The sequence below is a fragment of the Capsicum annuum genome, chromosome 2 (genome assembly GCF_002878395.1).
Source record: "Capsicum annuum cultivar UCD-10X-F1 chromosome 2, UCD10Xv1.1, whole genome shotgun sequence".
Taxonomy (NCBI): Eukaryota; Viridiplantae; Streptophyta; class Magnoliopsida; order Solanales; family Solanaceae; genus Capsicum; species Capsicum annuum.
Genome location: NC_061112.1, coordinates 148,694,627 through 148,711,138, shown reverse-complemented (window position 1 = coordinate 148,711,138; position 16,512 = coordinate 148,694,627).

Genomic DNA, 16,512 nt, shown 5'->3' with positions numbered 1-16,512 from the left:
TTCTCATGAAGTATGTGTGCTTGTAGTTAAAACCCATGAAATTGGGTTTTAACTACAAGCACACATACTTCATGAGAATCACCCTAAATTAACATCTTGAAGCATAAACAACAACCATCAACATGTACATGATCATATCTCAACAAGAAAATCACAATATAGTATTTAAAGCATGGTTCTTGGACTCCTACGGATGAAAGGAATCCGTGGATGAACACTACGCATACCTTAGGTGGAAGATTATTGAAAAACTCTTAGACATGTTCTAGATTCCTTGACTAGAAATAAATTGGCTCTTGAGTTTGAAAAACTTGAATATCATATATTCTTGAAAAAGGATTTGATTCTTGTTATAGGTTATGATCTTGAGAGAAACCCTTCTTTTGATGTTGAAGATAAATGAGGAGTTATGTTCTTCAATTGATGGAATTTGGGTCTTCAAATTGAAACCCTAGCTTGAGTTCTTGAGAGGATTTTGAGAAGAGGAGTATATTTTTCTGCAAATAAGCCTTAATCCTGTGTTTGGGGTATATATAGGGGTGGAAGATGACCAAAATACCCCTAAGGAACAATTAAGGTCAAATCTATCCCTAATTGACTGTCTGATAGGTTGAAGTAAATTGATCATAATTTTTTATTTAGATGTCCAAATGGGATGAAACCAATTGCATTGGAAAGAAGACTCAAAGATCTTTCTATTGATATATATCAGCTCTCACAGTTCATTATATTCAGAAAGTTATGATAGTTTGAAGTTGACTGAAATATTTGACCTGAAATGCGGCCGGAATGCGGGAGTATTTCAAACCAGTGAGTTAGCCATTGAAATGCGCCCAAAATGCGCCCGGAATGTGTCCAATACGTACTAGGGACTTTCCCCATCACAACACAACTTGAAAATCTAAAAACGGAGGTCGGAAAGGTCATTAAATAAATCTCCGAAGTTAGGAGGTCTAAAATGAGAGTAAGTGTTGAACTTGAACACTTAGCAAAAAAAATTTTCTAAGTGTTGGAATCTCTCATGGAACTTGACATACGATTTTTATGGGGTCTTACAATCCTACACATCTCTCCTAATAAAATTGATACTCTATTTTCATTTTAAAGTTTTTCCTCGAGTGACTTTCAATTTTAAAATTTTAGGACTCCAGAAATTTGTATATAATTTATATCCTTGTATTTTCAAATTTAACCGGGCTTAAATTAATCAATATTGTGTATGTATCGAGAAACTTTTATTGCTATGAAATTAGAACAATAAGCTTTTTCAAGGAGAACCATCAATCATTGTATATATGAATTGAGTTGAAACTCGTGTCTGCGATCAAAACAATAATATTTGAACGATTAATTCACATATTATACAACATTACATACAATATACATACATGTACTATACCGTTTATATACATATGACAAATAAGGGAATAGAAATTAACACTCAAATCTTACATTTTTCATACAAATTTTTGATGTATAATTGTACAAAATTATTTTTTGAAATCACATACATACAACTTTTACACTACTCCCATATACACATATTTTTCTTTTCTACCATACATAGATATGTTATACATACTTTTTATGAATCAGATATACATAAATTTCACTAGATACTATATTTATACACATTTTTGAATGATTTTCTGAAATTTCATCAAATTTTTCTGTATGGTCGAGTGAAATATGACGAAAGTTAGAGTATTAGTTAAGATAAATATTTGAGAAGAAGATGAGGAAGCGTAAATGTTGTTGATCATTGCAGAATTAAGAAGAAGAATATTCAACTTTCTTTTGAAATAAGGAAAAAAAACGTTTGAGAGATTTTAGGGGTGATTAACATACTTTTATAATTGATTTTTTTTTATAAAAGATAGATTATTTTTTTAACAAAAATAGAAAAAAATGATTTATAGATTATTTTTTTTTAACAAAAATAGTAAAAAATGACTTTTCTTTATTTTTTTAATTTTATAAATTGCTATTAGTTTTAATCTAAGAAGTATTGCCATGACTTGTAATAAACCGTATATATTTTATTTTGAAAAAATTACTTAAAGTCACACCTTAACTTTTTATTATTACTTAAAATCTCATCCCACTAAATTAATTACAAAAATCCCTTCTAACTCATAAAACCCTAATATTTGCTGATACATTACAACCAACTCTATTTTTGCACCTCCTGCTCCTCAAAATTCGTCCAAAATCATGGAGAAGTATCCGATTTTTTTCTCCAACTCAGCAATTTTGAATTTCAACCGTATTATTAGTCACTACTTCAACATTCAAGTTTCAACTTTCAATTACAACCTTCATTAACTTTCTTCTTCAAATTTATAGGAGGTAAGTTTGTTTTCATAATTTTTTTGATTACAAATACAGTGACTTTTTGTGAAAATAGATTGAAGTATCGTAACTATCTGACTATGATGAAGTAACACCGGGAGATTGCTGGTAGTACCAATAAGAATCATATTGTTGCATCTGCGAAGAGGAAAAGAAAGCAAGTTAATATTTTTTTTTTTTTTATCAAAGGTATGAATTATAAGTATTCTAGTTAACGGAATGTATCATATGAATAAACAAGTCTTCAAATCGGGGATTTTGATAATAATAAAGATGTGTTGCAGATGACCATATTGTATTCGTACATATCTGTTTGTTCTGATACATCATAAAATTTAGGCATGATTTTAGTTCTTTCTACACCTGATACATTCAAGTTAATATGTCTGATACACAGATCCAAGATTAATAAGATATTGCATGCTTTCTGAATATAATTCAACCTATATGTGATTTTGGTTCATTTTTATACCTGATATATTAAACATTAGGAGTATGATACATATGATTTTGGTTCATTTTTATACCTGATACATTATATACTGTTTTGTCGAGATTTTAGATTTATATGATTAATACATTCTGAAAATTGTATGTGAGTTTTAGTTTGTTTTACAGCCGATACATTAAAGATTATGAGTATGATATATAAGTATGAAATATATCATTACTTCTGATACATAGTTAATGTTTTATTGATTTGTATTCTAAAGAAATGGACATAGATTTGAACTTTAAGCAATTGAGTTATGCCGTAATTCGGGTGATGCACACCACAAAAACTTTTTATCTTTTTTTCAATTTTTTGAATTATTTTAGAAATTTAATTATTTATTTGTTGTTTTTAATTATTGTTACAGCTATTCGATTGGGTGATGCACACCACAAAAACTTCTTCTGTTTTTTTAATTTTCTGAATTATTTTAGAAATTTAATTATTTATTTATTATTTTTAATTATTGTTACAGCTATTAAAAAATTAAAGGAGGAAGATTTACAGTATAAAGGGAAAAATAAAAGGCCTGTGATGGAGGAATTAAAAAGATATATCTCAATCAGAATTGCATTAATTATGTATCTGGACCAAACTTATGTATTATATCCAAAAATATTAAGTAATTAATATAAAAGTTAGGAGAGAAGGTAATTAACAAAGTGTTGGGATTTATGTTGTTTATCCTTTTATTTTTTCTCCTTTTCTCTGTTATCAAAAGCCCAAGTTAGTGAGATAAACTGCCATATGGCCCAAAGACGTCACATGGCTTTATGTTTGGGCCTTCAAAACTCATTTTCAGAGAAATCACACCTATAAGACTTCTTTTTTAATCTAAAGCCCACTCAATTTGTTATTCGTCCTCACGTTTTATTGAATAATCTAATGGCCTCAGAGATGTGCATTCTATTCAAATATATTATTATATTTAATAAGGAGGTATTCTATGTCTCATATTACTTGTAATTTCACATAGTACAGATGCAACCGTCTCATAACGAAAATAATACATTTAATTAAATAACACTATTATTTCTTTTTACTTTATTTATTTTAATTTTAAATTGCTCTTTTGGGCTTTTAGTGTCACCAATTTTAAACAAAGGTGCTTGATCTGCAAAGGATACACTCTTTACGGGCAAAGTGCATAAATAGCTAATTCTTTTGGACCCCTATTGAATTAAAGATGAAACATAAATTATTTTTTAAGTTTAGCCGCCTCACAATCAACTTCAAACAGGATAAGATGAATTACAGACTAGAAGTTTGGGAAATTATTATATATGGGACATAATAATGAATTATAGACGTATGATCACTACACTTCAACAAAATTATTCTATTGCACCTCTTAGAAAGAAAAGAACTTGAACCTCTTAGAAAGAAAAGAACTTGAACACTTAATAAAATAACTATACGGTATACATTCATATAAAACTCTATTCCAAATACGTACAATAGAACAACAGAAAGTCGGATTGCACACAAATCGAATAATTTCAAGTATTCGGATCGATTCGAAGAAATTTGAATAATTCAATTTGAATTATACAATTTAAATCGATTTACGGATTTAGTCTTAGAATATTTTAATTTTATGAATCGAATTTGATTTTGGGTACTTACAATTCAAATCGATTCGAAAATTGAAATTTGCACGTATATTGACACTAATTAAATGTTTTACAGTTACATTTTTTGGTCTAACATTGTGGGGTTTAGGCATGATCCCAACCTGTATATTTATCATAAATGAGCAAAAGGCAGAGGAGGACATAGACCGAGGCCTCCGAACAACAATGAGGAGAGTTACAATACATTCTCAAGGGGAATATTGGGGACAATATGGGTTATGAGACACTAGCCTATAAATATGAACATCTGTACAAAAAGATGCTATATAAGAAGTATAAAATATCATATTCTGCACATGATTATCAAAAGATACCATCCTTAATAACAAACTGATTTTTCCTTATTTTGAATATGAAATTAGCAATGTCATTTCTGTCCATCTTGATGAGGGATTTCACTATATCAGGGAGGGAGTCAATACTGTTAAAAACAGTGAGCACTTTATTCCTTTTTCCATAGTTAGCAAGATAGTCATCTGCTTAATTGCACTCCCGATAACCATGAACAAAAATGCAGTTAAGCTTGTGAGAGATGTCGTGAATATGATCAATGACTTGCCGCAGTTGCCAAGTTGTCCCCACTCTACTATTAATCATATTGATGATCACTTGGGAGTCAGACTCCACAATAACATTATGAAAATTCTTATTATAACAAAATGCAAGTCTCTGAGCTATAGCCATAGCTTCAGCCAGGCTGTTACTATCTTGTTTATAAAAATCTGCATATGCCATGATGAATAGGCCAGAACTATCCCTAATAATTCCACCACCTCCAATATTACCAGGATTGCCTTTGCAACAACCATCAATATTAAGTTTAACCCAACTCGTATCAGGTTTCTTCCAAATAATCTTTTGACTAATAACACATGACTTAGCTTTCTCAATTACATGAATGAGATCTTTCATCTCACAAGTAAGTCGAAAAGCAGGGAATTGACTATTGATTAGTATATTAAGATACTTGTAAATTTGAAGAATAATGAGTCTGCTAGACATGTGCTTGTTGTCAAATCTAGAGGCACATCTACTTTTATAAATTTCCCAACAAATGAGACTAGGAAGCCAATGTAAGACATAAGTCTGGAGCTTATTTTTTTGTTTTGTTAACCACCAATACATTAAAATTTGTCTGATATTACCATGTCTGGTAAAAATTCCAAAAGCATGACCAGAAAAGTTCCAAACCTGCTTAGCAATATTACTAAGACAAATCAGGTGGTTGGTGGTCTCAACTTGATGATCAAAACAACAAGAACATTTTGAGGGGATGACCAACTTGAATCTTTTTAGAGAATCATCGGTAGGAATACAATTGCGAAGCACCCTCATCATGAAAAAGAAAATTTTGAAAGGAATTCTACTATGCCAAATCATTTTAGAGGTAAAAGAGATATTCCTTTTCATTCTAACGCATTGCCAAGCAGACTTACAAGAAAAAACACCAGAATTATTCATTATCCAAATAGGTCTATCCACATTTTCTTGATGGATCTCGTCCTTCAAAATATCATCAATTATATGAGTAGGTACACCATCATTTGGCTTGTTTATATTCTATCTTCCATTAGAGATATATTTATTAACAAGAACTATTTTGGAAGCATTATAGAAATGAATATAATTGGTCAGAGCACCTTTACCTGTCCAATTGTCCCACTAGAACGAAATATTTCCTGAACCAATCTTTCAGAGCATGTACTTTTCTGCAATCACTTTTATATTTATCATTCTTCTCCAGTTATGAGATTGTCCATATGCGCACTTTCTATGAACAGGATGAAGTCTTTTGCGGTATTTGATTTCCAAAAATCTGTTCAAAAGTGTATCTTTTGATCTGAAATTTCACCATACTTTGGCAGAAAAAATATTACACAGGTCCGTGATTGATCTAAATCCCACCCCACCTTCCAGAGTAGGGAAGCAAATGGCATCCCAAGAAAACCAATGCTTCTTATTCTTAGTATTATCTTTACCCCCCCCCCCCCCCCCCCAAAAAAAAAATTGCAATGATTATTTCTATCTATTTAATAATAGTTTTGGAAGGACAAAGTATAGATAGAAGATGAAGTAGAAGAGAGTGAAGAATAGACTTAATGAGTACTGCTTTTTCTTCATAGGATAATAATTTTCCTTGCCGACCTTGTAATCTGTTGAAAAATTTGACAACCATGGAGTTGAAATAAACAACTTTCTTCTCGCCGACATATATAGAGCAACCTAAGTAAATCATAGGAAATTGTTGATGACTAAATCCAAAATTATTGGAAACCTCTTTAATTTTTTCTGCAGAGACATTAGAGGATACATAAAAGGCAGATTTGCTCTTATTAACCCTTTGACCAGAAGTTTGCACATATAACTCTATGTTGGATATCATTTTGTTTTACTGATAACGAGTCTCCAGAAGAAAATAACACATCATTATCTGCATAATAGAGATGAGTAATAATGGAACCTTTAGGATCAAGTGAATAGGGAATGAATTGGTCATTCTGAAGATTGTTCATTAATCTTGAGAAAAACTCAGCACCAATAATAAATAACGATGGTGATAATGGATCACCTTGCTTGACGCCTCTAGTAGACTTAAAAAAACCCTCTTCTTGAACCATTTAGATTAATAGAGTACCAAACATTTGCAATGAGTCTCCATACTCTATCTATCCAAATCTCCAAGAAACCCATTATTCGAAAAATCATACACAAATATTTCCATTATACTCTGTCGTATGCTTTTTCCATATCCAATTTCATAACAACATTGCCAGTGTCTTGAGCTTGGTTAATGTTATAAACCAATTCCTGCATCATAAGAATATCATCAGTAGTTGATCTTTCTTTAATAAAAGCTATTTGATAAGGAGAAATCAATTATGCATAAGAGGTTCAAGTCTATGATTCATAACCTTTGATATGATTTTAAAGGAGAAATTACTAAGACTAATAGGTCTTAGTTCAGTAAATTGTTGTGGACATTCTACTTTAGGGATCATTGTGAGAATTGTATGGGTGAAAGATCTTAGAATTGGTGTACCTGCAAAGAAATCAAGAATCATTAGTGGAAAATCATCCTTAATAATATCCCAACAAGAATGGTAGAATTTACCGGACATTCCATCAGGTCCAGGAGCACTATGAGTGCTCATGGAGAAAACGATTTGTTTTAGCTCTTGCATAGTGACGGGAGCAATAAGCTTTCTGTTGTCATCCTCATCTATACACTTAGGAATAATATTAAGGACAGAATAATCTCTGTTGATATTATCTTTAGTGAATTGTTTTTTAAAGAATTGAATAGCCTCTCGAGCAATGTCATCTTTATCTTCGATCCATAACCCATCATTTTTTTCATTCTATTTATAGACAGTCTTCTCTTTCTTCCTTTGACCGCTGAATGAAAAAATTTAGAATTGGTTTATCTATCAATGAACCACTGTATTCCAGATTTCTGCTTTCAAAAAGCCTTTTTTTATAATCTCTAATCAATTTAGCATTTGCTCTATTTAAAGTAGCTCTATTTGATTTAGAATTATCATCGCTAGATTTCTGCTCCATCTCAGCTACTAGATCTTCCATAGCCTTTCTGTTATAAAAATATTCTCGATAGAGGCTCTAGACCATTTTGATAGCTTACTTCAAGTGTTTTTCAATTTTAAGTGAAATTTCCAAAGAGGCGAACCTTGGACGTCACTGTTCCAAGCATTGCTCACCACCTCTTTGAAGTTGGACTCTTCAGTCCAAAAATCTAAGAATCTGAAATATTTAGTATGATTTTTAGACTCAGATTCAGCTTTAATAAGAATAGGAGAATGATCAGAGCCCATTCTGATAAGATGATTGACAGAAATAGATTCAAAAATAGCAAGCCAATCGTTATTCACAAGGACTCTATCCAATCTTTGCCAGATTCTTTTATTTGGAGGCCAACCTGTTAGGATTTTTGCCCTGATTTTCTTATCAAAATTAAATTTTATTTTTCTTTTAAGGAAAATAAAAATAATACCATAATTATTTTTACTTTTTCTTAAAACGAAAATATAAAACTTTTTTCATATTTGGCTAACCTAGGAAAGATTTTAGACATTTATAAATAGAAGACCGCTCTTCTCATATCAACAACACAGTAGCATCCACAATGTAGTCATTAAAGTGTCTTTGTTTAGGGGGAGATTTCTCCCAATAGGTTCAATATTTTTTGATATTAGGTTTTATATTATGTAGTTCGATTGGCTAAATATATAATAATTTAATGTTTTTAGTGTTGTTTTCTTTGTCGTCTGATTTATCATCTCATGGTTTGCAAACTTTAAGCTTCCGCATGACTCACTCTCAATTTCAAACCCAATAAGTGGTATCAAAGCCTACGGTTCAAAGATCCAGTGGTTTGGTAAAACGATGTTGAAGACAAGTTCATGATGGTTTAAACCGATTTGCAACCAATTTGATGATAATGAGGATTTTTGTCAAACTACATGTGGAGAACAAGTTTCAACCATATTTTCAACATTTCTGTTGCTGCATCTTTAAAAATAGAAATAAAATATTACTTTAAATAAATTTTTAACCATGATATTTTAAATCTTATTTTTAACCATGGCAAGTAACAATTATGAAGATTATATCAAGAAGAAGTTCATATATGTGATATGAAGAAGGCGGATCACATGAAGAAAATCAAGCCAAAAAGGGGAGATTTGTTAGGATTTTTGCCTTGATTTTCTTACCAAAATTAAGTTTTATTTTTCTTATAAGGAAAATAAAAATAATACCATAATTTTTTTTTTAATACACGTATAGATTGAACCAGAGAAGTCAGCATCAATAAGATCATAATCCATGATACAATGGATAAAGTCTAAACTTTTGAACATCCTATGAGGATTGCCACCTTTCTTTTCAGCAGGATCAATAATACAATTGAAATCGCCTGCAACTAGCCAAGGCATCTTATAATTGTCAACCAAATACCTGAGTTTTTCCCAGAGACCTTCCCTGAGAATATCATCACACTTTGCATAAACAAAAGCAATAAGGAAAGAGTCCTTATTGACTTTGACAAGACAAGAAACTTGTTGGTCATCATCACAAATAATAGTATTCTGAATACAATCATTCCAAAAAATTCAAATCTGACTATTAATATTGGCATGAGCATTATGAAAACCTAATATCCCTTTATACTGATCCAATTTATTATTCTTATAAAAAGGTTCAGCCAAAGCAATGATAGGAAAATTTTCATCACGAATAAGTTGTTTAAGTCTTTCAAGAGCAACATTGGTATTGATACTCCTGTTATCCAGAAAAGAGATTTAAACATGATCACTATTGTATGATTTATTACCATTTGAGGCTGAATCAGCCTTTTGAAAATTGTGTCTGTCTCCTCTTTCTTTTGGATAATATCTGCCCCCTCTATTACCTCTTCTTCTACCTGTACCTCTACCTCTGGGATATAGATGATTCAGATCAATAACTTCATCAAAAGCAGCCTTAAAATTAACATCCACCAAGGTGTTGGAAGCGAGAGTTTCTAAAAGAGTGTCAGCATTATCATCACTATTAATTTCTTTACTCTGAACACTTGCAAACTCTTCACTATCCTCATTGGTTTCATCTCCCAAATAGTCACTGTCATCAGAACTTTGCGCTTCTTCCCCTATTGACTAGGGATGGTCTCCAGGATTTTCATGATTTTCATTTTTTTTTCTGAAACCTGGATTGGTTCCAAACTTGTACCACTAATGAGCTTTAAATAATTGGATTGGACTTCACTAGGATCTGCTTGCTGATCAACATTGTTCACTTGATTTTGCTCTATCACTAATTCATTTTGATTAATGTTAGGAGTCTGTTGATATACATTTTTATGAATTATGTTGATCTCAATATTTTCGGTATGGATAATAATTTGCTGAGGATTTTTTGAGTCGTGAACAATCTGAGAGGTTTCAATTTGTTCACTCAAGTGTCCTTGTATACCCATCTCCTCGTTGAGATCATCTTTCGTAATGTAGACTATATCAGACATATCTCTTTGAGAATTGATCTGAAGAGTGACTTGATTAGCCACATATTTCTTTTTTCTAATCCTCATTCTTCTTTTGTTACTGATTTCCGGTTTATCACAGAATTTGTCATTTTGAAGATCACCGGAAGCCTCATAGATATCACATTGAATTTCTTTCCGTTTTCCAGGAACCTCTTTATACATAGTGGGTTGTTTCACATGAGTACGTTCATTGATGACATTTCCTTTATTGATGTTATTGTTTTGTTGAAAAGGTGCTGTGATGGATCATGATCTGTTTAGGATCCATAGTAGTTTGCTCCTCAGAATTGGTTCTCATATCCTTTGTTCCTTTCTTCCTGTTAACAGTTTGAAAAGTATCATCATCTTTGTCTTCTTTGTTCTTCTTCTTATTTTTGAGTTGTTCTTCCTTTTGTTCTTTGATTCTCTCATCTCTAGCTTTATTCCTGCATTGCGATTCTGCATGCCCCTGAACCTTGTAATATATACAATAGCTGGGTACTTTTTCATACTCTATTTCCAGCCATCGTCCATCAGTTATGCCATCAAACCTGTTAAAGCCCAACCAAATTTCGTCCAATCTCGGCTTTTGTAAATCTATTTCAACCTTTACTTTAGCCACATTTCCTTTAGATTTAGAAAATGTTGCCTGATCTGGAGCAATAGTGTAACACCCCGAAAAATTTCCTCATAGTTTGAGCCTTAGAGCATGTTGAGTAAAGTGTTATTCCGTCTTTAAAAGTTTGAGAGGTGTCTTCCCAAGTGTGAGATATTTTGAACCATGTGGAATTTCCCTAATTTTGACTTTTTATCACATGAAAAATTTGATAAGCTTTCTGTCGATATAATATTTGCTCAAATCCGATATCCGGGTAAGAATTTATGGCTAATTTAAGTCTTAGTCGTAAAACAACATCATTTAAGTGATTGGTGCATCGCGGAGAGGGTTTATTTGAAAATTGTCGATTTTCAGTGGGACTCCGCGATAGTGGCGCATCGCGGAGGAGCCCAATTTCCCAATAGTCATTTTCCAGTGGAGCCCCACGATAGTGCCGCGTCGCGGAGGAGTCCCAGGTCCCAACCAGTGGGACAACGCGATGGCTCCGCATCACGGGGACTCCCAGTTTACCAATTGTCAATTTCCAGTGAGCCACCGTGATAAGTGGCGCGTCGCGGTAGCCTATGAAATCAGGTTCCCAGTTTAATTTTTCTAGATTCGTTCAAAAGCCAAAAAAGGCACGTTGGACTTTTTCCAAGCCTATAAAACCGTGTAAACACCAAATCAAGGCTATTTACAAGCATTCTATGAAGTTTTTCTCAAGTTTTCTCTCAACAAAAACCTTAAGTATCAAAAACCTCTTCCAAGAATCTCAAGAATCCACCATGGATTTTCTAAATTGAGTCAAGATTCAAGGTTCCCAAGTCAAGGGACTCAAGAACCCTCATTCAAGAGTACGAATTGAGTTCCAAAAGTGAGAGTTCATCCAAAGCTTCTAATTCAAGGTATGTGGGGTTTTGAACAAGGGTAACCCTTTCACCCTTGTGCCCAAAAAGCTTATTTACATCACGATTTTGCTGAAATCTATGGGGTTTTTACATGAATTTGAATTGGGGGTCTACATCCATTATTATTGAATGCATTACCTTGATATTTCTCATAAATTGAGAGTTAAATGGTATGATTTCTACATGTTTTCTTGAGTTTTACAGCTGGGTATAAACCCATGATTTTCTCCTTGAGAAGCTAATATTTGCAATGTTGAGATATTGAAGCATATGACTATATTGAGATTTTGAGATAAATTGCTAAAATTCCCAGATTTTCACATGATTTATGAATCTATATGTTATATATTATGCTTTTGATAAGCTTTAACTTGAGATTGAATTATGGGTTAGTAAGCCCTATTTGAGACTTGTGAAATTATGAACTCTTGTGCTATAGGCACCCATGATTTCAGTATTTTGAGATGATTGAGAAATGAATTGACCTAATGGTCCGAAAGCTTTGAAATTCACTTCATCATATGAGATTATCGATTTGATTATTGGGTTCATGGTGAACTATGAGATTATTCTAAAAGTGGATTTTTATGAGATGAGCGTAGATAATCTAAAGGGAGTAGTATGTAGCACCGAGCGGGTAAGTCCCTACGATTTCTTACCCCAAAACTACGTGCCACCGCAGGTTGGGCCTGAGGCCGAGTTTATGATGATTATGATTAGGTCCGAGGCCGAGTTTCATTTAGTAATCCCTAGACCTAGGTAATACTCTCTGGCAAGAGTATAACGCTCCTCTCCAACGTGGGGTTTCTTCCTTAGGAGGATAAAATGTTGGACTCCATGTAGCTCACATGGTTTATGTCGGTTACAAGAACCTCCCTTGCCCTTTAAAATTGAGATCAGCTACTTCTTCTTAAACTAAAGTATTTTCCCTCCTATGAGCTAATTTCCTAATAATGAGGTTACAAAGTTGTTTCCTAGCTAAAGAATTCCATTAATATGAATTGTCTCTTCAAAAAGAAAGTATTTTATCTTGATTTGGTATTTTCTCATGAAGCCTTGAGATGAGTTATTTTCACTAAACTAGAGTGTTTCTTTTTTAGATTGAATGATTTCCCTAACACCTGAAATGAGATATTTTCCTAAAGTGAATGAAATGCCTTCAAGCATGTTTCAAAGTTATATGATTCCGAATTCCAAGTATTTGAGTTCAAAAAGAGTATGAGATCTTGAGCACTAATGAAGTTTTACTCTCCATGAGACATATGAATGATTTGAAAGTATCGTGTAAATTTTCTTTATCCCTTGAGTATTGAGAATAAGAGAATATTTGTGATTTCAAGTTAAAGTATGATGACTCACGAGATTTGTGTTACACGCTTCATCCTACATGATTTATGAGCTTTACATTTTATACTTGTTCAAGCCATGTGAGTCATCCCATATTGCATGCATGACTTTCACCCCCACATACTCAGTACACCCTCAAAGTACTGATTCACATATACGTCTTTCTGCTACATTGTCTCATAATATAGGTACAAGATTGTAGCGCATGTACCATGTCCAATCAGTTCACAGCTTCCAGTCATCAGATGATGGATCCTTTTGATTCAGGGTCACGAGTCAGTGATATAATAGAAAAGTGTTGTATTTTCCCTTATTCAGTCGTATTTAGTTGGGGTGGTTGGGAGTCATGACCCAGCTACCCATGGTCAGTACTAGTAGAGGCGTCATAGATAGTCAGTAGAAGTTAACGTATTGAGTTTTAGTTTGATGTAAAAATAGAGTTGTAACCTTGTGACTTCCATTTTGTATTGAGCAAATTCATAATAGAATGATCTTCCGCTTTATTCCTCTGGATTTATGCAGTTTATTCAGTTATTTATGTGTTATGCCAAGTGAAGGGTTAGCTTGGGGTCACTTGTGACCCTAGGCACCGTGTAGCGTCCCGAGGGGTGATTTCGGATCACTACAAATTGCAACTCCAATATCACTAATCAATCTTGATATGACTTGCCACTTGAATAAGTGCCAAGGAAGTTGATGAATTAAGATCCAAATTGGGACAATGGAAGTCTCTTCTTCAGGTTTAAAATCAGCTGTCCATTTTATAATTTTCATGTGTGACTTGCCAATTTCAACAAATCCCTTAAATCAAACATGATTGAAATCCACCTCATTAGCAAAATCAATATAAACATGTCTAAAGTTGAAATAAGCGATTTTAACAGGTCCAGTGAGGTGAAATTGGCTCACAAATACCTTTCGAATCTCCTCCATTGATGGTTTTCCTTTGTAAAATTTTTCAATAATAGTATATTTGCAATCCTTAGCAAGATTCACAAAATAATCCTCAGCCGAGAAAAAGACAGTCGGCTTACCAAGATGAGTACCATGACGGATATCAATAGAAGAAGATCCCTCCTCTAACTTTGCTAATTTAGCTTGGACTGTAGCAACGAAAGAAGGTTTAGAAGCCTATTTGTCCATGTCTCTGTTATCGCTTTTTGTGTTGGGCCTATTGTTAGTAGCCGTATTCTGTTGATTATTTTGAGTCATTGATAGTGCAGAAAGTTTCCCATCTCCATGAACGTCCGATACTTGATCAAAATTTTGCTGGTTCTTTGTATTTTTCGATATTGGAGCCTCATTCCTTTGGGGTAATTTGTCGAAATTAGATGAGATTTTTGGAAAGAACTGGTTGGGTTTGGATTGCAGTGTATTTATAATTGGATGAGCATTAAGCTGACCTGCATGCGCAATCCCGCCGGCATCAGTAATGGTTGTGTGGTTGTCATGGATGGTGTTAGCCGTTGGCAGGTTAATGTCAGTAGCCGTTGTATTAGCAGAGTTGATAGCATCAGTCGATTGAGAGGGGTTAGGTTGCTGATTTGTCATAATTTCATTGGTAGTATTTAGTGGGTCTGGGGAATTGGAGGGGGTGGTGGTGCAGCTGTCATCATAGATAGAGAGAGACTTTGTATGCCTACTCATTCTTTTAAATTTCAATCCATGGCTGGTGAGAAAGTTGTTTGCTGGTTGGAAATAAGATGGTCGCTATCTATTGCTAGGCCTTTTTAAATTATTTTTGTTGCTACTATCGTTATATTATTAATTAATAGTATTTTGAGTTTTAAATCATTTGGTTGTTTTTATTATATTTAATTTGCTCTAAAATTAAAATGAAAATAATTGCTTGCTGAAATTTTAAATTTGAACAAATCGATTCGTAAAATCGAATCGAAAAACTCGAATAAAAATTTTGATATGTCGAAATGTAAAATTTCAATTTGATAATTACTAAATTCGATCCGAATTGATTAGTGGCTCAACTAGTAGAAAGTCAAGTGATTTAATAATTTGAAATTTCGCAAAACTAACTATATTTTAGAAGATATTTATAGATTAAATATGGGTGCTGGAAGTAGCTACGTGGTCTCATTTTTACCCCTTTAGGGATACTGTAAACTAATCAACTGAAGTTGTTTTTTCTCCATTTGTAGTACATAATAATATTCTTTTCCAACTAATTCTGATTGTTCTGCAAGGGATCTATAGGCTTCGTTTTTTCTTTTTAATTTTTTTAATTACAGCCGCCATGGCCACTCACATTTTTTAATTACAGAATAACAAGACAGTTGTTAGAAATATTTGTTTTTTTTTTTTTAACGAAAAATCTTCTTTTTTTTTTGGTTGATGATAAAAATATCTTCATATGATTAGAGTATATGTGTAACAATTTTTTTTAATACAATAAATTGGATAGTCTTCCATTTGGCAAACCTTGATACTTGTCACACTTTAATCAAACAAGAATTCCATGATTAAAAAGAAAAAGAAGATTTATGCATCCATCCTTTTATTAAACCTACTTTAATTTAATTAATTAGTTACAACAAAGTGTTGGAAAACTTTGATATCTCAAAAGAGAAGATTTATTCTCCTGATACTTGTTATGGTGAAAGTGTCCAGATTCATCCTCCAGAAAATTGCAATGACACATAATAGGGAGTATATAACTTTTAACCATTATAACATGCTGAATTATTCTACCTATAAGGTACTCCCTTTTTTGAACCTTTACCTTTCCGTCAAAATACCTGTTGGCTTTTTTATTTTAATATCACGATTTTTTGTTGTTTTTGCTCTTTATTAATTTTATATATATACTAGAACAAATTGTTGAATTTTAATAAATATATACACCATGTGAAATATCCTTAAGAATAATGTAATAAGCAGGTCTTGAGCTATGAAAATTTGCATTTTCCACCAAATTTTCCATTAAAATGTTCAAACAAAAAAGATTTAATGGGTTTAATTTTTAAGATTTTAGCACTAAACACATCACAATTAGACAAATTTCTGATTTCAAGTTATTAAAATATTAGTATATTTTCAAATATATATATTTATATTCCATGTCAAAAAAAATTATGATTTAAATAAGTTCAGAGACAAGCGAAAATGAGCACAATTATCTCTCCCCC